Genomic DNA, 22,246 nt, shown 5'->3' with positions numbered 1-22,246 from the left:
TTGAATAGCCACGTCTCAAGGATTTCCTGCCCTTTGCAAGGGGTTGGACTAGATGATCCTCGGGGGTCCCCTCTTAACTGCACGTTTCTACGATTCCACCCGCCCAGAAGTGCCTCATTAAATTCAGCGGAAGCCGTGTCCTTCGGAAAGGATGCATACCTGGAATGGATTTTATTCAACGTGGCCTCCTTGTTGTTCTTTTTCATTTGTAAAGTGCAGAAATTACTGGGTACGGTACAGTGCCTTATTTTTTTTAAAAAAAATGCAATTCTCAGCCCAAGGACTGGCAGACAATGAGGGGGGGGTGTATTATCGCCGCCTTTTTCTGGGTCAAATTTGTGAATCGTAAATTGGGGAAATGACAGGGTGGCCGAGATTTGCAAGAGGCTTGGGAGAGAATTTCTCCCCCTGTCAACCTGGAAGGCAAAAATTGCTCTCTGCCGAATCGGCAGTTGTCTAAACAGGGCACAGACTGTAGGGAGCCGGGGTGAGCTTGTCGGGGTGAGGGAAAAAGACTCAAGTGAGCCTTCTTGAGCTGTTATAAATTTTATTAAAGCTCACATCTGCTCTCTCTTTCAAAAGCCCTAAGCGACCGTGGCTCTCTCGGGCCTCCTAACTTTCGCTCCGGCACCGAACGGTGGCACGGCTCTTTTGTCCAAAGAGAATGCAACGTAGGCGAGGGATAAAAAAAAAAAGTCCCATTTTTTCCTTGAGAAACTTCAGTTGAACCCACTCGTCCTCCGCCTAGGGATAAATGATGACCTGTGTGTGAAAATGCCATTGTGCAAAAGCGGCAGCTTAGGTATCGGCATCACAGGTCAGGATGGATGGGAAGAGACTGAGTTACAGAGTTGGAAGGGACCTTGGAGATCTTCTAGTCCAACCCCCCTGCACAGGCAGGAAACCCTATACCATTTTCAGGCAAATGGCCATCTAGTCTTTTCTTAAAAACCTCCAGTGTTGGAGCACTTACAACTTCGGGAGACAAGTCACACTGATTAATTGTCCTCACTATTAGAAGGTTGCTTCTCTCCTTGATGATGATGATGATGATGATGATAATAATAATAATAATAATAATAATAATAATAATAATAATAATAATAATAATGCTTCTCTCCTTGATGATGATAATAATAATAATAATAATAATAATAATAATAATGCTTCTCTCCTTGATGATGATGATGATAATAATAATAATAATAATAATAATAATAAGAAGAAGAAGAAGAAGAAGAAGAAGAAAAAGAAGAAGAAGTAGTTGGAAGGGACCTTGAAGGTCATCTAGTCCAACCCCCTGCTCAGGCAGGAAACCCTATACCATTTCAGACAAGTGGCTTGCTTCTTGTCCTGCCTTCGGGTGCTTTGCAGAATAGCTTGACTCCCTCTTCTTTGGGGCAACCCCTGAGATACTAGAACACTGCCTGTCCCCCCCTCGTCCTTCTCTTCATTAAAAGACATACCCAATTCCAGCAACCGCTCCTTATATATTTTAGCCTCCAGTCCCCCAATCATCTTTGTTGCTCTTCTTTGGGCTCTTTCTAGAGTCTCAACATCTTTTTTACATTGTGGTGATCAAAACTGGATGCAGTATTCCAAGTGTGGCATTACCAAGGCATTATAAAGTCATCATCATCAAGTTGGAAGGGACCTTGGAGGTCATCTAGTTCAACCCCCTGCTCAGGCAGGAAACCCTATGCCATTTCAGACAAATGGTGGTCCAGTCTCTTCTTAAAAACTTCCAGTGTTGGAGCATTTACAGCTTCCGGAGGCAGGTGGTTAATTGTTCTCATGGTCAGTAAGCTTCTCCTTAGTCCTTGTGGTCTTGATCAGATTGGGGTGTAAAATGGTTGATGATGAATTTTGGGTGGTGTGTGTATAGGTGTGTGCATTGTGTAGATTGCTGCAGGTGCCGCTGAACCCATGGACTGGATGGTGATGATGATGGTGGTGGTGATGATGATGATGTTGGAAGGGACCTTGTAGTTCATCTAGTCCAACCCCCTGCTCAGGCAGGAAACCCTATACCATTTCAGACAAATGGATTCTCAAACCTACCGGTACTTTACTGTGTCATTATGAAAAGAGAATAGGGCCTGTTCGGTCAGAAATGCATTCACTCCTCAAATGACAACAATTCTTTTAGCAACTGTTCGAAGTTACAAGAGCATGGAAACAAATGACTTATGCCTAGTTCTCACACTTACGACTGTTGAAACACCCCCACCGTCACATGAACAAAATTCTGGGGCTTGGCAACTGGCATGCATTTACGATGGTTGTAGGGTCCCAGGATCCTGTAATCGCAACCAGCTTCCGACAAACCAAATCAATGGTGGGGGGAGCCAAATTGCTTAACGACCAACACGATTCACTGCAATGTTTCACTTAACAACCATGGCAAAAAGATTGTAAAATCGGGCACGGCTCACTTAACAATTACATTTCTTAGCAGCAGGAATTCTGGCCCAAATTGTGGTTGCAAGTCAAGGACTTTCTGAACTTCCTCCGAGAGGCGTCGTCTTCCAGCACACTTCTCCTCCTGGCCCCATTCCCACAAAGCTTAGATCCCATTTCTGAACTTCTGTGCCTTCTTAAATGCCAGCCTGGATATGTTATATTCTAATGTAAAATAACGTTTGATCCCATATTTCTGTCTGAAGCAAACACCTTCCAGCAGCGGATGGCTGTCTCCTTTGGGAAGGGAAGTGAGAAATAAATATGGAAAAAATATCCTCCCAGTGTGTCTGTGTGTTATTTTATTGGGCCTGCGAACCATCCAGCGTAGCAAACTTGGTGGTACAATAATATAATTGCAAGAGCATGCAAAACTAATTCACTCCAGATTATCTCAAAACGTACATGCATACTTGGTGAGTTTCCCATCCGAACGTGAGTCGGGATTCACCTCCTTTACTTCCCGAAATCAACCCAATGCTATTGTTTTTGTCTTTTTTTATTATCACGGATTCCCGCTCGTTTCTCTCATTTTGGCTGGAATTGGGGAACGGGATGCCCTCAAATTCCCACTTGCATTTAGAAGGGGGAACAGCACTTGGAGAGAGAGGCTTTGCCTGCTTTGAAAAAACGGAATGCCGAAGACTGCATTGCAGTGAGCTAATGATCTTTTATTAAAGCAGAGTGGCTTTTTCAGATTCACTTTCACTCCCAGGGACTGGATTAGGAGAGCTTTCTCAATGATCCCGCCGCATTTTGGCTCTAAATAGAGGGTCTTGCTAAGCCAGAGATAAAGTCAGACTTAATTTAAACTAACCTGGTCGAGATTCAGCTCTGGGTATTTGTAGAGGGATCGGCTTTCTCCAGGGCTTCTCCAACATGGCTTTCTTGGTGGGAAGTAAAGAGAATTGTAGCCCCTCAACCTGGGTGACAGTTTGGAGAAATTAGAAATTAGCTATTAGCTGGTTTTGTTTGGATCAGGTGTCACTAAAAGACAGGGTTCTGACAACCCATTGGTTCCTGCATTAAACCACATTCTGAATTGGTAGGTAGTCCTCGATTTATGACTACAGTTGGGACCAGAATCTCCCTTGCTAAGCATGGCAGTTGTTAAATGAGTCATGCCCAATTTTATGACCCTTTTTGTACAGTTGTTAAGTGAATCACTGCAGATTTTAAGCCAATCACGCAGTCGTTAAGGAAATCTAGACTTTGCTTGTTGAAAGCTTGCAAATGGTGATCATCTGATCCTCTGGACGCTGCAGCCATCATAAGTACATTCTGGTTGCCCAGTGCCTGAATTTTGATCACACGATTGTGAGGATGCTGCAACGGTCGTAAGTGCGAGGACCAGTCGCGGGTCACTTTTTTCAGTGCCATGACTTTGGTCATTAAAGAAGTGATGGTGATAAATTAAAAGGGAGAGGCAGGGTTGATGCAATCTCCTTCCTCCCCCTCAACCCCCTTTCCCCCCCTCCCCCCCAATCCAGCTAAGGTTAAAGCTCACCAAGCTTAACCTATTGTGTGAATGCCGCTGCTCGGTCTCTGACTGACCTGGTGGAGCGTATTGTGCGAACCCAGTCAAAGGAGGCGAGGAACGCAGAGGCCCTGTCGCTTTTAATAGAAAATGGAATTATGGCAGAGACGAAATTGGGAATCTCTGAGGGAAAATCTCTAGGTGACACCATCCTTAACACACAGCGCTCTCTCTCTCTCTCTCTCTCTCTCTCTCTCTCTCTCTGTGTGTGTGTGTGTGTGTGTGTGTGTGCGTGTAAAGTGTCCTGTTCTCCTTGGCTTCCAATCTGTATTGCGTTCTGTTAAATTAAGTAATAAATAGACTCCCGCTGCTGTCCCTAGACTTGGCTGTTAAATGAACACTGTTGTACGGAAGCTGCTTTGGGATGTTAATTCATTCTTTCTCAAACCCAAGAAGTGAAAAATTTCCCCACGGATTTCTCCCTCTGGGTTGAGAAGGAAGCTAATTTTGCAAATATTGGGCGGGGGGGGGGAGGGCTACTTAAGAAATGAGCTGGTGTTTGAGGAAATACAATCTATATGGGACTTTTTCCCCTCTCTTTGGCTGGCCCTGGCCTCCATATTCGCTCCCATCTGATTTTTTTTTTTTTAAGAAGCCCACCATTTTTGCCTGTTTCACATGTTGTACAAAATGACCCGCGGTGGGTTGGGCCTCTGTAGAGTGTCGTCCAAAACGTCAAGAGGGGGACCCAAAGGATGCAATTGAATCTCTGTGTGGGTTGATCACTTTGATCACATTATGACGACTGCCATTTTGACTTTTTTGCCCATACTTTATTTGGATCTGAATGGTAGGGTATGAAAGAGCCTTTTCCCTTCTTCTGAGTAGACATTTGGTTGATATTGGTAGCAGATTTTTTTTTTAAAAAAAACACCAAACCAAACAAAACCAAGTCCTTGATTTACGGCTGTGTTCAGACAACCATGTCTCAGCTTCCTAAACCCGGGTCTGCACAAGCCTTTTGTCTGAACAGCTGCTTTGCTCCTTCCAAGCTGGCAGAAATACAGGATATTTTTCTGTTTGTTCTATTTTTCCATTTCTTCCAAGTCACGTGAGGAGACATTGCGCTCATGAAACCCACTTTAGAGCATAGAGTAATATTCTGATTTCTCCCAAAGCTGTTAATTATACTTTCTAGATTTAGACAAAACTGACTTGTTAAGAACCCTCTAAAAATGACCTCCGTGATATTTTTGACTGAATTAGAGGTGGTCCTTGAGTTACGACTGTGATTGAGCCCTGCACTTGTGCTCTTAAACTATGATGGTCGTAAGCAACGATAGTCATACAATGAGTCGCGGTGTGACCAGATTCAATTTTGCATTGCTCATTTTGTGAACACAGTGCTCATAAATGAACGCCACAGTCATTAAACGACTCATAGTTTATTTACTATAGGGTGTTTTTTGCTGGAAACTTGAAGTAAGCACCGGTTTCCAGCAGAACCGTTGTAAACCGTGGTCACACGACATGGGATGTCGTGTGACATGGGATGCTGCAAAGCCGTAAATGTGGGCCAGTTGTGAGCGCCCACCCAAAAGGCAGTCTCATGACTGTGGGGAAGGGGGCCAACATCAGATCTTTGAAATAGGATTGTAAGTAGCTTTTTTTTGGGGGGGAGGGTGTCTGTTGTAATGTTGAACGGTTGCTACTCGACTGCTTGTAAGCTGAGGACTTGTAGTAGATTTGGAACTGAAATTGAATTTAAAGGATCTCCCCCAGGTGTAACCATTTTGTAAATGATGTAGTTCTATGGTAATGCCCAACTAGGGTGTGCAGTTGGGCTGTGGATCTGTATACAAAAGGTACGTTGAGGGACACAGGTGTGTACTATCTATCTGAAAGTCTTTAAAGCAGCTGTGTCCTTTTTCAAGTTTGTGTGGCAGTTGTGCGGGGCAGCTGCGTGGTCCTGAGCAAAAGATGCAGCTGCTTTAAAGAGCTATGGAGAGATGAACAGGCCTCCCATGTTTTCCAAACCACCATTTTACACTGGATTTCAAACATTGTAGTATTCAATATTTAGAAATTGGGGTTCACATTATTCTTAAACGTATCAGTAGAGTCTTAAAAACGTATCAGTAGACTCATTAAAAAATCACCAGGATTTGTGATAAGTTGTGATTAATAGACAGGCCTGGTGAATTACTATTATTTCATAAGCGTTCTGGATTAGCAGGTAAATACACAAAAATGAATTTTTCAGGGATTTAGGAAAAATACTTTGTACTTGCAAAGAGGCGTTAAAACTTGCTTTCATTTTATAGGAGATTGATGAGATGCTGGTGGAGCAAATTTGTTATTGTTCCATTAATCTATTTGCATTTGCTTTTAAAAGGATTCTTTTTCTACCCTGTTAAAGTGACATTTATTCAGTCGCTTCTTTCATTTGTTGCGTTCCTTGTGGGAATAAGGTATTGGGACTTTTGGTCATCTTTATTTTTTCAGAATAACATCCGAAGAGTTTGAGCAATACTATAAGCATCAAAATAGCAGTAGATCCGATTTTGGGTGTTGATGATGAGAATGATTTTGCTATGGTTTGAAATGTGGTGAAATGTAAAGCAAAGCTGTTATCATTGCTATTGTTACCGTAATTCAATTAATAATACAACTTTGCTTTCCATTTGTAATTAGTATTATTATTACTGTTTTTGTATTTTACTGCACAGGAAAAAAGTTGGAAGTCACCCCTTTTTTCTCTTTCTGAGTGTTTTCTAGCTTACATTTTTATGCATTTTTATTTCATAATGACACTGAAAAATACAAGGGCAAAATGGCAGCAGGTCTTGGAGGCTGCCCCGTGGTTTTTTCCCAGAATGCCTCAAGGCACCATCATTTGGGGCATTCTGCAATAAATAAACCAGGGTGGCAATAAATAACAGAGGGATAGAATGAAGCTCACGTGAAGTGTTAATACCACTTTACAATGCCTTGGTAAGGCCACACTTGGAATCCTGCATCCAGTTTTGGTCAAGATGATGTAAAAGGGATGTTGAGACACTAGAAAGAGTGCAGAGAAGAGCAACATTGATTGCCGGCGGGTAACGCCCAGGGGGAGGACCTTCTCAGTGGGTGCGCCTGCCCTGGAACCAGCTGCCCGTGGAGCTGAGGACTGCCCCCGACCTCCGTTCATTCCGCCGGGACCTGAAGACCTGGCTCTTCAAGCTCTCTGGCCCAGGCTGAGAATTTTAATTTTAAATTTTAATTTTAATTGGGGTTTTTATTCTCTCAGGGACTATTATAATCTTTTTAATTGTTCTTAATTTTTGTATTTCTTGTTTTAATTCCCTGTAAACCGCCCTGAGTCCTTCGGGAAAGGGCGGTATACAAATCCAATTAAATAAATAAAATAAAATAAAATAAAATAAATAAAATAAAATAAAATAAAATAAAATAAAATAAAATAAAATAAAATAAAAAAAATAAATAAACAAAGATGATTAGGGGACTGGAGGCTAAAACATACAAAGAACGGTTGCTGGAATTGGGTATGTCTTGTTTAATGAAGAGAAGGACGAGGGGGGGACGTGATAGCAGTGTTCCAGTATCTCAGGGGCTGCCCCAAAGAAGAGGGAGTCAAGCTATTCTCCAAAGCGCCTGAAGGCAGGACAAGAAGCAACGGATGGAAGCTAATCAAGGAGAGAAGCAACCTGGAAGTAAGGAGAAATTTCCTGACAGTGAGAACAATTAAATCAGTGGAACAGCTTGCTTCCAAACGTTGTGAGTGCTCCAACGCTGGAAGTTTTTAAGAAGAGATTGGACAACGATTTGTCTGAAATGGTTTTGGGTTTCCTGCCCGTGCAGGGGGTTGGACTAGAAGACCTCCAAGGTCCCTTCCAACTCTGTTATTCTATTCTGTTCCAACCTAACATTGGATCCACAAATCAGAGAGAGAATGAATGAGGGTTGAATTGCAAAATGAACGTAAGGAAGGAACATGGAATCATAGGAACATAGGAAGGGATATCATAGGTCTTCTAGTCCAACCCCTTGCTCAAGGCACAAGATCCTATACCATCCCAGTCAAATGGTTGTCCAGTCTATTTCTGAAAACCTGCTGAGGCAGAGTACCCACAGTTCTGGGGGGCAAGCTATCCCATTGATTGGTCTCACTGTCATGAAATTTCTTCCTATTTCTAGGTTGTTCCTCTGTTTAATAAGCTTCCACCGGTTGCTTCTTTTCCTGCCCTCTGGTGCTTTGGAGAATACGTCAATCCCCTCTTCTCTGTGACACCCCCTCAAGTACTGGTAGACAGTTATCATGTTCCCCACCCACCCACCCACCCACCCACCCCCGCGCCCCTTAATCCTTCTCTTACATAGGCAAGACAAGCCTGGCTCCTTCCACCCTCATAGGATTTAGCCTCCAGACTCGTTTATCATCTCTGCTGCTCTTTTCTGCACACTTCCTAGGGTCTCAATGGATGGAGAGGAAGCAGAAAACCAGAAAGTTGTCGTCGTGTGCCCTCACAAAAAGGGGTTTGGGAAAAGTTGAGAGAGGGGGGGGGCAACCTTATGGAGTGGTGGGATGGTTTGTATCTTTCCCTTTTCTCTTTATCTCTAGTGTCTTTTTTTATTTGTACATAATGTTATTTATCCTGAATAGTATTGATGGCTAGGTATGCCTGCATAGATGGGTTACGCACAACATTCATGGAGAACAACTGGTAATTTCACAGAGCGGGCTGCTTTGCTTGTGAAACAGAAGGAGCATTATTTCCAAAGCCCGCTGATCAAAACTAAAAAAAGGACTCCGAGTGGTTTTTGACCTTGGGAATCTCTCTGAATTAATTTCTCTGTCCTCCCGCTTCCTGTCTGTCACTGATCTGTCTCCAAACGGGGAGACCCTGATGTTCCCATGGAAGGCATCAAACTTTCCATAGGCTGTTTAGCATCTGTTTCCCAGATGTCTGCGCCTTGCAACCATGGATATCAACCCGGTTACTTCTGCCTCTTTTGGCTCAGTGGAAGGGCAGAGAGAGGGATGCTGGGCTAATGGTGGGGGGAGGAATATGCCCCATGGCCCATGGAGGGGGGGGGATTTTGGAAAGCGGCCTCTCTCAGGGCATGTAAAACAACAAGAGCAGATAGGATCAAGCCCTCAAATCATCCACTGTGGTGGATTGTTTCTCTAGGGAAAGTGAGGAAAACAAAGAGGCCTTGGTTTTGCGGGCATTGCAAAAAAAAAAAAAAAAAGCAAAAGTTTTAAAACGGAGCTGGGATCAATTTTATGTCCATTTCAACGTTTCCGTGCAGTGGGATGGAGGTAAGTCTGGAAAGGAAGCATGATCAGATTAATTCTTCCTGCTGGGATCCAGTTGGATAGGCTTGATTAGTCCTGATTTGTAGCCTTGAATATATAAGTAGTCCGGTACCGGCTTACGACTGGTAAGTAAGAGAACATTCAAAGTTATGACGGACCTACCTTGGGGCTACTTATGAGTCGGATCCACAATTCTGGTAGTCAGGCCCCCTCAGCGATCATATGGCTTCGTTTTGGGTGCTTTGGCAACACAGCTGCATTTACGGCCATTTCCAGCATGCCAAGGTCATGTGGCTGTATATAATAATAATAATAATAATAATAATAATAATAATAATAATAATAATAATGATGATGATGATGATGATGATGATGATGATGATGATTTTGGAAGGGACGTTGGAGGTCATCTAGTCCAACCCCCTGCTCAGGCAGGAAACCCTATACCATTTCGGACAAATGGCTCTCCAGTCTCTTCTTAAAAACTTCCAGTGTTGGAGCATTCACTGCTTCTGGAGGCAGGTGGTTCCACTGGTTAATTGTTCTCACTGTCAGGAAGTTTCTCCTTAGTTCCAGGTTGCTTCTCTCCTTGGTTAGTTTCCATCCGTTGCTTCTTTATGACGGTTTTGCCAAAACCTGGCAGTTACTTCTTGGTTTTGGCAAAAACACTCCTATAGCGACCATGGGTTTGCTTAACAACAGTGGGGTTTGCTTAATGACCATGGTGGCCACTTTACGACCACTGTGTTCAGTTAACGACTGCCACGAAAATGGTTGTAAAATTTTGTTATGACTGTCGTAACTTACGACTGCAATAGTAGATTTCTCTACGATCGTAAGTGGAGGATTACCTGTGTGCAGTTTAGGAACCTTATATTATTGTAAGATCTTTACTCTTGCCAGCCTAATATTTAATCTAGCTAGCACGTTCTTCTCATCTTAATGAACCTATCTGCAACTTAACTTTTTGTATTATCAGTCCAGGAACTTTACCCGCAAATAACCTACGGTTCCTTCTTCTTTAGAAAATGTGCAAATTACTGCTCTCCGTTATTTTTTTCTTCTCAACATTTTTCCTGAAAATGCAGGGTCTGCTTTTGTTTCATTTGTGTTGATCCATTGCCTGGGACAGGAATTTATCAACTAGTTCATCCCCCAAGCCTGACGTTGTGAGTTGAGAGAGAGGGATTGGCCCAAAGTCACCCAGCAGCTTCCATGACTAAGGCAGGACTAGAACTCCCAGTCTCCTGGTGATTGGACCAGAGTCACCCAGCAGCTTCCATGACTAAGGCAGGACTAGAACTCCCAGTCTCCTGGTGATTGGCCCAAACTCACCCAGCAGCTTCCATGACTAAGGCAGGACTAGAACTCCCAGTCTCCTGGTGATTGGACCAGAGTCACCCAGCAGCTTCCATGACTAAGGCAGGACTAGAACTCCCAGTCTCCTGGTGATTGGCCCAAACTCACCCAGCAGCTTCCATGACTAAGGCAGGACTAGAACTCCCAGTCTCCTGGTGATTGGCCCAAAGTCACCCAGCAGCTTCCATGACTAGGGCAGGATTAGAACTCCCAGTCTCCTGGTGATTGGACCAGAGTCACCCAGCAGCTTCCATGATTAAGGCAGGACTAGAACTCCCAGTCTCCTGGTGATTGGCCCAAAGTCACCCAGCAGCTTCCATGACTAGGGCAGGCTTAGAACTCCCAGTCTCCTGGTGATTGGCCCAAAGACACCCAGCAGCTTCCATGACTAAGGCAGGACTAGAACTCCCAGTCTCCTGGTGATTGGACCAGAGTCACCCAGCAGCTTCCATGACTAGGGCAGGATTAGAACTCCCAGTCTCCTGGTGATTGGACCAGAGTCACCCAGCAGCTTCCATGACTAAGGCAGGACTAGAACTCCCAGTCTCCTGGTGATTGGCCCAAAGTCACCCAGCAGCTTCCATGACTAGGGCAGGCTTAGAACTCCCAGTCTCCTGGTGATTGGCCCAAAGACACCCAGCAGCTTCCATGACTAAGGCAGGACTACTGTAGAATTCCCAGTCTCCTGGTGATTGGCCCAAAGTCACCCAGCAGCTTCCACGAAGCAGGACTAGAACTCCCAGTCTCCTGGTGACTGTCCCAAAGTCACTCAGCCAGCTTTCATGCCTAAGGTGGGACTAGAACTCCCAGTTTCCTGGTTTCTAGCCTGCTGCTTTTCCTAGACCAAATTGGCCCTGTTATTGCTATCCTCCTTATTCCTTACAAATGTTGTGAAATTCAAGGGGATACATATTCCTGGTTAAGCAAATGTAGGTCTCCCCTAGGCTATAGTCTTTTGCGCACCTCTATAGAATTGCACCCTGCTCACTGAATCTAGAATTGAACTTCTTAGCATTTCAGGATTAACATTTATCGACCAAACTCGATAAGCCTTTAAAAATAAAATCCTTTTCTTCTCACCAGTTTGTCAGGCATTAGCATATTTCTATTCTACCTTTTTGTTCTGCCAATAGCTGATAGCTGTAATTTGCAAATTAAAGGTGGGTTGGAAGTTTAAACTTCTGGCTCATTAGGGGGCATCACTTGGTTTGCAACGGGAATGTGCGCTGGAATCTTGTTTCAGGAGATCTTTGGAGATAGAGATGATGAACACGTATCCGAGCTGAAGGGAAATGGGCAGCACCTTTCAGCTTTAGTAGGTGGACTAGACAGGAAGCAGAAACAAATACGCTAATTCTACGTTACTGTAGGGGGCCCAATGGCTCAGTGGTTAAAGATGTTGAGTTTGTCAGCTGGAAAACTGTTTATTTATTTATTATTTATTTATTAATTAGATTTCTATACCGCCCTATTCCCGAAGGACTCAGGGCGGTTTACAGGGCAAAGTTAAAAACATTTAAAACAGTACAAAAGTTAGAATACAGTTAAAATTTAAATAGAATTAAATAACGTTAGCCCAAATTTAAAATTTAATTTAAAATTTAAAAATTTAAAACCCATCAGTCCAGGCCAGCTAAATCAAACAACCAGGTTTTTAGGTCCCGGCGAGACAAACGAAGGTCAGGGGCGGTCCGGAGTTCCACAGGCAGGTCGTTCCACAGGGCAGGCGCGCCCACAGAGAACGCCCTCCCCCTAGGGATAACCCGCTGGCATTCACTGACTGGCGGCACCCTAAGGAGGCCCTCCCTTTGGGAGTGCACAGGACGATGGGAGATTGATGCTGGCAGCAGGTGCTCCCTAAGATAACCCGGACCCATGCCATTTAGGGCTTTATAGGTCATCACCAGCACCTTGAATCTCACCCGGAGAGCAACTGGAAGCCAATGCAGCTCGCGGAGGAGAGGTGTTACATGGGAGTGTCGGGAAACTCCCATCACAACTTGCGCGGCCGAGGTTCAAGACCCAAGCGCTGCGCAACAGGGTGAGCTCCTGTTCTTTGCTTCAGCTTATGCCCACCGAGCAGTTTGAAAGCATGAAAATGTGAATAGATAAATAGGTACCACTTCGGTGGGAAGGTAACAGCCTTCCTTTGGTACCTAGATTGCTGGCCACATGACCACAGAAAATGTCTTCGGACAACGCTGGCTCTCTTGGCCATGAAAAAGAGTTGAGCAACACGCCCTAGAGTCGGATACGACTGGGGAAATCTTTACTTTTACCTAGTTTACTGTAAGGTTACCTAACAGAACCTTACAAGTCAGAAAGTACAGTTCTTCCCCTGTCTCTTTTATAGCCTGATAACGTTGGGAAAGTTCTTCCTGAGCATTGCCTCACCCATTATTCAGCTGTGGGCTATGCTATCTCTTATCTCTTTTCCTAGGCAAGATCTGTTTGCCCCATCTTCCAATGTCTCCTTCACAGCCCATCCATTTTGTGGCTGTGGGCCGTGCTATCTCTTATCTGACAATTCCTTTGGCAACATCCTGTTTTAACAACTTTCATTTCTCTCAGCCAAGGGATCACATTGGAGATAATGGGAAGTGACAGTTCTGTTCCAAATCCTAGTTAGTTTGCAGCAGTCCCGCTAGTGCCAAGGTGGATCCACAGTCTGACCTTTCTTAAGACACTATTTCCTCTGCATTGAAGCTAGCTCTCTTTCCAGAAAACCCAGACTCCTCCTTTGAAGAGAAAAAAGGATCCTTGAGTTATAAATTTGCCTTTCTCTGTTCCAGTTTCTGATGCCTCTAATTAAAAGCTAGCTGGAGAATAAAGCCTATTTTTGCATGATCTACTGGGACACCTTTTACCCCAGGGGTGTCCAACCTTGGCAAATTTAAGACCTGTGGACTTCAATTCCCAGAATTCCCCAGCCAGTATGGCTGGGGAATTCTGGGAGTTGAAGTCCACCAGTGTTAAAGTTGCCAAGATTGGACACCCCTGCTTTACATATTCTTTTATACCTCACGGGGACAAATTGCTTTGTTGTGTACTAGGTTTGCCTGCCTTGGCAAATCATGTCTTTATTGTTAAAAAAAAAAATCATCTTCCTGCCTGTAGGATTCCAGTCTCCAGGCCTAACGAAGTCTTGTATACTTTAAAGGCTGAATGGATAAATCCTCAACTTATGCCCAGAAATCAGTCTAAGCACCCAAATGACTGGAAATAATTTTCTAGCCTTTTTCACAGCGTTCATTTAAGCAAAACACCACGGTCGTTAAGCAAACACTGCGATTGCTAAGCAAACCCATTCATTTGGGCCAGAAACCGGCAAAAATCATTACAATTCACAGTCACGCAATTGCAGAATGCCGCAATCAGTCATAAAGCTGAATCTGCCTGATCTGTGGTCATGGGACTGCATGGTGTGTGCGTGTGCGTGCGTGCATGCGTGTGTGTTTGTGTGTGCGCGACCATTTAGAATGACCAGGTGGTGCCTTGAGGGCCACGGCCTTTGAAACTTTAAATGATCATTAAGCAAGGACTACCTGTAATTTTTTAAACTCTTGATTCTCTCCACTTGACAATTTAGTTGTATTTTATACCAGCCCTGTGTCCAATAAATTCTGGACCCTGTAAATGTCCAGATGTGGTGTATAAAGGAGATGGGGAAATGGCTGCATCAAATCTGCCTATGTGTTTCCATGTCCACCCCCCCACCCCCCCATTTGTTGAAGCGATTTAATATTTGTTTCACCTTATAAATCACCTCACCTCTGGCCTGCTTGTGAAAAAGCAGGATTTATGGGGCCAGGTGTAATAACAACAAAATGATCTTGGCTCCTGGTGACCAGCACTGTTTTTAATGTTTTCCTAATGATGGCATCACCAGAGAGATTTGGTTTAAAACCATCTCTTCTAGTTATAAATTTTACCTCAATGCAGGCAAGGCTGATTTGGGTACATGTGGAAAGAATAGGAATAAAATCACCAGAGGCAAGTGAAGAAAGATGGATCCGAACCAAGAAGGTTTGGACTCAGGGAAAACAAAAGCAAAACAAAACAAAATATGGCTAAATTCTGAGTCAGCTTTGGCTCCCCTGAAAAATTGACACTTTTCTCTCTGTGTGAGACAGATAATGGAGGTCCAAGCTTTCTTTCCCAGCCAGATTTGGTATAGCTGGCTTAAGTTTCTCCTAAGCTCTTGAATAAAAATTCTTTTAAGGGAGGGAGAAGGATCTGCAAAATTCCCTTTGGAAAAGTGGCTTCCCGTGGCTTTGAAAAACAATCTCTCGCAAGGACGAACTATAGATAAATAGAATAATTCCATCCAGGTCCAATTCCCTTCTCTTGGCAGGTTTTTTTTTTGCGTAAAAGAGATTGCCTGTTCTGCCGAAAACGTTTAAAAAAAAATCAGGGAAAAAAAGATCTGTAAAAAATCAGAACGTTTGGAGAGCTCACATATATAAGGTCGAGGGGCAAACATGTGTTTTTGTTGGCTGAGGGGAAAATGGTGCCTCCTCCTTTGTAAGCTATTTCAAAGCTATTTAAGCCCCTCTTTGAGGGAGATGGAAGGTTTAGAAAGGCGAAATACAGTGGTATCTCAGTACTCATCATTAATTGCTTCCTCCCGGAGGCTCGAGAAGTACCAAAAACAATGAGTACCAAATAAATTTTTCCCATAAGGAATAATGTAGTGCAGTGTTTCTCAACCTTGATAACTTTAACATGGGTGGACTTCAACTCCCAGAATTCCCCAGCCAGCTTGGGTCACAAGGCAAGCCGACACCGACAAGTTCTAGCCTGTGTGTCGAGTAGCAAACAAACGATGAGTACCAGGACAAAAAAAAATTGGGGTCAGGATGTGTTGAGTACCAAATTCAATGAGTTTCAAAGCAGTTGAGTACCAAGGTACCACTGTATAAAAATAAATATCGTAGATTTAATTCTTGGATCTGGGCTGGCTAAGGAGGGGAGTGGATTTTATATGGCAACTAACAAACAGACAAACAAGCAACTTCTGACATTGGCATAAATGACGCTAGACTCTAGCGGCTAGAGGAAGCCTAAAACGACAGGATCACTTTTGGTCAAGAGATGAGTTAATCTGCATCCTGCTCAGACAGCAATGAAACAGTGTCAATTCTGCATTGCTTGCTTTAAAAAAAAAAAGAAGAACCGGTCAGTGTTTGCAAATGTTTTTCCTAAAGGGTTAGGATTATACAGAAAGTAAAAGAGTGAGAACAAACAGGATACAGGGGGATCCTCAACTTAACAACCATTTGTTCAGTGATCCTACGGTACAACGCCACTGAAAAAAGTCAGTTATGGCCGTTTTTCACATGACTGTTGAGTATCCCCCTGGCCACAGGATTAAAATTTGGCCGCTTAGCAACTAGTATGCATTTATGACCTTTGCAGTGTCCCCGGGTGTGTGTCATGTGATCCCCTTTTACGACCTTCTGACAAACTAAAGTCAATGGGGAAGCCAGATGCATTTGACAATCATGCTCCTCACTTAACAACTGCAGTGACACACTTAACAATTGTGGCAAGACGGGTTGTAAAATGAGGCAAATCTCAGTTCACAAATGTCTCGCTAAGCAACGGAAATGTTGGGCTCGATTGTGGTCGTAAGTCGAGGACTACCTGTATAGTTGGGGGGGGGAATCCTTCTGGATGCCGTTCTAAGCAGCTCTGTATTCTGTATGAATCTGACTTTCTCAGTATACCCAGCAGCTTCTGATTCTGGTAGAAAGTTCATGAAGCCGATGTGTGTGTCATTTGGAGATTAAGACTTAAGAATCATGGAGCGAGGGGGCTTAATTTGACTTTCATTTAAGTAAAATTCTGGCACATGATCTCCCTTTGCTAGTATTCATCTATGAATACGATGATAGTTGCTTTATGCGACTGGTATACCCTGGAATTTCTCTGGATTAAAGGCATGCACAAATATGCATTCAGTTTACAAAGGGGTATCCCTGGACACACACACACACACACACACACAAAGAAGACCAGAATGAATGCACCAGTTGGGAGGGGGAGCTTTCATACTTTTTTTGCGCCAAAAAACTTGTAGTTAAAAAGAGAGAGGGGGAAAAATATCCCTGATCAAAAGGCAAAGCTCTAATGATAGAAAATTGGCTGCATTTGAGTGACGCAGAAGGCTAGAATTCCATGGAAAACTGTTAAAAGAAAAACCCCGTGTTAGCAGCTAAAGACACCTTATCAATCAATCAGCCAATTCATTATTATGGCCTTTAAACTGGAAAATGCAATATATGTCAGACGTATAAAGCAGATTGATAGAGAAAGGTATACACCCAAAATACAGAGATGCAGATTAAAAAAAAAAGAAGGCCTAAAATACAAATAATAAAAATAAAAATAGAGCATAAAATGCATGCTGGTTTCTTTATCGGCTTTTTTTCTTCTTTTTTTTAAGGAAGCAAATTAGGGTAGAAAATGGAGTGAATTTAAGATGGAGGGGAAAAAAAAGAATCTGAGTTACAACAGTGTTTCTCAACCCCGGGCAGTTTGCAGATGTGTGGACTTCAACTCCTAGAATTCCCTAGCTGTGGGAATTCTGGGAGTTGAAGTCCACACGTCTTCGAATTGCCCAGATTGCAAAACACTGGAGTAGAAGATTGTTATGGTGAATGGATGAACCAGACTTCCTCACCAGAGAAAAGCTGCATTTCGCTTTTCACTTCCCGTGGCTGCTTTTCAGAATCCTGTGTTCCTTGTTAGAACACATTGTAATTTGGATCCATTTTATGACATCCTCCTATGTTGAAGCCTCCTGGAGAAATAATCAAATTAAATTTCAACAGCTTGCTGTTTTCCTAAGCAGAACGTGATAACCGTATCTTCAGCCTTAGCACTTTCATTTTATTTATTTCTCTTATGATGCCAGTGACAACCAAGCCAGTACGACATATGGAGCTTCTCACAAAAATAGCAGTCTATTGGTGTCATCTTCCTTTGTCCTGGATTTTAGGATATGCAAGAGTGAGACATAGATTTTAAACTGATTTTATTAGTGATTAATACAGGAAAGTATTCACGACTATTCCTACCAATGCATCAAACTTTTAGGGCACCCAATTCTCAACAACTTTGGGCAGGTTGCAACAATCAAACAAACGAAGAAAAACAATTACAACAAAATCAGTACCATGTGAAAGACAAAGGTAAATTGGTAAATAAATTAAGTCGATGCATTTAAAATCGCATACAAAATATATAAAGCTAAACACTATAGATATGAAACCTGTAAAATCTGTTGTGCCGATCCTATGAACTAAACTTCTAAAATCTATCACCTGTAGAACTTACCTGTGTTAAATGTTACCTTATACACACCTTGATTGCAAGGAAGAATGGCAAGAAAAGATGTCCATGGAGATTCTCAGTCATCTAGGTCATGGTTGTCCCAGAGCTTCTTTTTCAAGAGGCAACTGAACTTCCTTGGTTTTTCCTTGAAGACGTTTCCCTTCTCATCCCAGATGCTTCTTCAGTTCTGTCTTCACTCTTCAGAACTAAAAGAAGCTTCTTGAATGAGAAGCGAAAATGCAGTTCTGCCTTCCAATCAAGGTGTGTCTAAGGTAGCAAGGCACCTTTGGCGCAAGAAACGAAAAAGTTTGAAGAAGTCATATGGAGGGTGTAAATAACTTTAGGGCTGAGTAGTGGGATGAAATGTGGAATTTTGCTTCGCTAGGCCTACTGATGTTTTGACTCTCCACATGGCGGTGAGTTATAAGCCCCAGTCATTCCTCACCGTGGACCCACACTTGTGATGGGATCTCCCCAAATCATGGGCAGAAGGGGGTGAGTTAAAACATTTCCACAGTAGTGATTACTCCCTCCCCATGCTGGCTGGGGAATTCTGGGAGTTGAAGTCCACATGTGGCGGAGATTGAGAAATGCTGTTTTGAAAGGATTCTCCTTCCAGAATGATTCCAAAGCCGTAGGAATGAGAGCATAGTGAGAGCATAGTTGGTTTGAATGCTTTATTTGGGGGGAAATGGGGCGTTTAGCGAACAATTAAGAAGCAATTGAGGGATAGGGCATAAACCAGGTGGAATCCAATGAATTCAGGTCTCCAACAAGCAACCCTCTGGAAGTCACATTATGTTGATCAATGTCTCCAAGAAATGTCTCTCTCGCTCTCTCTCTCTTTTGTCTATGGAAATATACTCAAGCCAAACATAATTTTATGGTTTCATGAATGTCCACTGAAGGTGGGCCTTTGTTTCAGGAGAAATTAAAATGGAATGTACGGTAGTCGTAAGTAATGTGAAGTAACAAAGATGGATAGCATCGCGCCATTTGTGACCATATTTGTTTGCTTACTCAGGCAGAGATAAAAGACATACTTCTTCTTTTTATTGAAAAGTTTTACAATACATTTTATTTTTAACAATCCCTCCCCCCGCCCACCCCTTTTCAATAAAAAAAAAAAAGACATACTTCTTCATTGTCGCACTCTGATCTTGTTTACCCAGAATGCTTAGAGCTGCCTAATAATCATCCAGGGCATTCTGGGAGAGAAAGGGGGAAAAAGCTGTTGGGATCTGTGGCTGTATTACCTATATCGTAGCTAAATACATATCAATAAGGAGCAGAAGGGAAAGGAATAAAAAAGGGGGGGGAATGAAGAGAACTTGTGAATAATGAAAGAAATGCTAATTAAACTAATGAATAATGAAAGAAATGAGGATTCTTAATAATGAAAACAAACAGAATAACAAAACAAAGCAAAAAAAAAAAAAAACCAACAACATTGCATGACCTTAATATCTGTGGCCTGGTGCCTAGTGACACGATAGCAATCTTCTTCACTGTTTTTTAAAGCTCTGGGTAGAAACGGCAGCTTTCTAAATTAACAGAATCTCTTGATTTAGTGGATGCCCGATTTTTCAAATGGTCACGTCTCTTTGGTCGGCTGCCCACCCTAAGAGTCTGGTTTTTTTTATTAAAGAGTTTTACAAAAACAAAATTTACAATATATCCCCAAATCCCTCCCACCCCAAACCCACCCACTTCCCAGAGCTAAGTACAGGATTATAGTTACAATAATCATATCCTAAATAAAAATTATGCATAATATACAATTAACCAAATTCATAATGTGCTTTAACTCCCCTTTAACATAACTACAAACAACGTACCAATAACAATGTCCCACTAAAATCTACTCATAAGCTAAATGGAACTTTTTAGTCCCATATTTGTTCTGAATATAATTTATCCATCTCCTCCAAACTGAAATATATCTTTCCTGTGAATGATCTTTCAAATAAGCAGAAATCTTAGACATTTCTGCAAGATTCGAAACTTTAAACAGCCATTCTTCTATAGTGGGCAAACTATCCTTCTTCCAAGAGTCTGTTTTAACAAGGATGGTAAATTATCTGATTTGGGCTGAGAGGAAGGCCTAAGTCGAGGTTTCTCAACCTCGGCAACTTTAAGAATTCTGGGAGCTGAAGTCCACCTACCTTAAAGTTGCCAAGGTTGAGAAACATTGGCCTAAGCTCAACTGAGGGCCAAACTTCGGGATTTTATTTCTCACGTGGACAGTACCAAGATGCTAAGGACGCTGAACAGCAGCTGTTGTCCTAATTCTCTCCAGCTAATTGGAAGCATAAGGGGAACCAACGGGAACTCGAGCGGCTGAGCTGAAATGGATTGCCTAAAGCCTGAAATGGGTCGCCTCAAACAGTGGTCGCCAACCTGTCTAGCACCAGGAACCGGTTTTGTGGAAAACAATTTTTCCATGGACCGGGGGGGGGGGGCGGGAAGATGGTTTCGGTCTCAGCCTAGAATCCTGTGCATGCCCAGATGAAGCTTTACTTGCTGGTACACCGCTTGTGTGGCCTTGTTCCTGACAGGCCACGGATGGTACCAGGGATTGGCGGCCCTGGCCTAAAAAGTAATAATAGGAATAAAACTGCTCTGGGACTTTAGAATTCAAACAGACAAGCATCTGCCACATAACACCCCAGACTTAACTACTGTTGCTAAGATAGACCAAAACAAGTTTGGGTAGTGGACCTGGCCGAATAGAACAGGGATCCCCAACCTGTGGGCCACGGCCCACTCCTGGGCCGTGTCCTGCTGACCACCAGGCCTTGAAACAGGCTGGCCAGTGTGCGCACGTGTGCGTGCGAACTCGCCCCCGCTTGCGTGACGAAAATGAGGTGCCGCATGGCGAAAACAGGGCGGTGCTAGCGAGTGTCACTTGGGCACTAGCACCGCCCCATTTGCGTTGCACTGCTCGCGGCCTGTTTGTGCCCGCACGTGCGCGTAAAATGCTTTCCCCCCCCCCCTTTCCCTCCAACCGAGGAAGGTTGGAGATCTCTGGAATAGAAGAGAAAGAACTGGAGAGACAAAAAAAAAAATCACAAAATACAAAGAGCTGCAGATAGAAGCAGAACGACTGTCCGAACATCTGGCCGGCTGTGCCGTGGACCGTAATAGCCATCAGCCTGCTCCGAGTCATTTGACAAGATTTCCGTGAATTGGTCAATTTAATTCAAATTTAATGTCTCTAGGTATTGTTTGAATGTTTTAGATGGGTGTGTTTATCGATTGTTTGAAAGCTGCCTAGCGTCGCCTTTGACGAGATGAGCAGCATATAAGTCAAACAAACAAAGAAAGAAACAAACAGACAACTAACCCACCACCCCACCAACTCACCAACCTCTGACAACCCAGGTTTTCTATTTGGGGGCACAGGATTCTGGTTGTCTCACCATGGAAAGCAGCACTTTGAGGTCTGTGCGCAGACCCCTGGGAGGGTCCGCGGAGACCTTGCCAAACGTAATTCCTTCCTTGCAATGGCACCATCGGAGCAAATAATTGGCAAGTTGTAACATTTCGTGCTCATTAAGCCCTGCGTAAACAGGGCTTTAAAGCAGAACAGCCTTTCTTCTCTCCCTTTACCAACGACTAAAAAAATTGAGTGGGGCGATCAGGGAATCTGAGGAAAGCAAAGGGAAGAGAGAGAGAGAGAGAGAGAGAGAGAGAGAGAGAGAGAGAGAGAGAGAGAGAGAGAGAGAGAGAGAAGAGTTTAAAACACACAAACACAAAACTGAACAAAGCTCCCAAACGGTGGGAAGGTCCGGACTCCTTTCTCAGCCCTGGTTTGTCCATTTACAGGGGTGTTTACCTTGGTAAGAGTCTCCAAGTCTCAAGAGGGGTTGTGTGTATGTGTGCCGTCTGTCTTTACAGATTTATTGCAAGATGATTTTTGCTGGAAAGGGGATCTCACAGAAGTTGGTTAGCCTGTGTTCAGCAAAAGCTGGCTTACGCTGAGTCACATCATCGATTCATTTGGCTCAATATTGTCTTAAGATTGACTGAGCGGCTGAGTTCACTCAACACGCTTAACTTGATTACGGAATTAATCCATTTCCTTGCTTTGCACTGTCGGTGGAATCCTAAATGAACCAACTGAGCTGGGTTTGTGCAACACAGCAAGATTCACGCACCCCACCTCCCGAAACACACACACACACACACACGTGTATGTAGGTAATCCGTCCAAAGTGAACAGCGATTAAGTTTAGCAGGTGTGAACGCCGCCTCTAGAACTTCAACTGGGTTGCATGCCTTGTAGG

General features: G+C 43.3%; 1 protein-coding gene across 3 annotated transcripts in view; it reads left to right on the top strand.

Moving 5' to 3' along the window:
• EFNA2 (ephrin A2) overlaps positions 1 to 22,246 on the top strand; it is a gene marked incomplete at its 3' end in the record, with an annotated part of 291,821 nt that overhangs the window by 65,693 nt on the left and 203,882 nt on the right. The gene's annotated exons all lie outside the window — the stretch shown is intronic.

Source organism: Vipera ursinii (assembly GCF_947247035.1).
Source record: "Vipera ursinii genome assembly, chromosome: 1".
Classification (NCBI taxonomy): Eukaryota; Metazoa; Chordata; class Lepidosauria; order Squamata; family Viperidae; genus Vipera; species Vipera ursinii.
The sequence above is the reverse complement of the archived record's forward strand: the minus strand, read 5'-3'. Positions and strand labels throughout refer to the sequence as shown.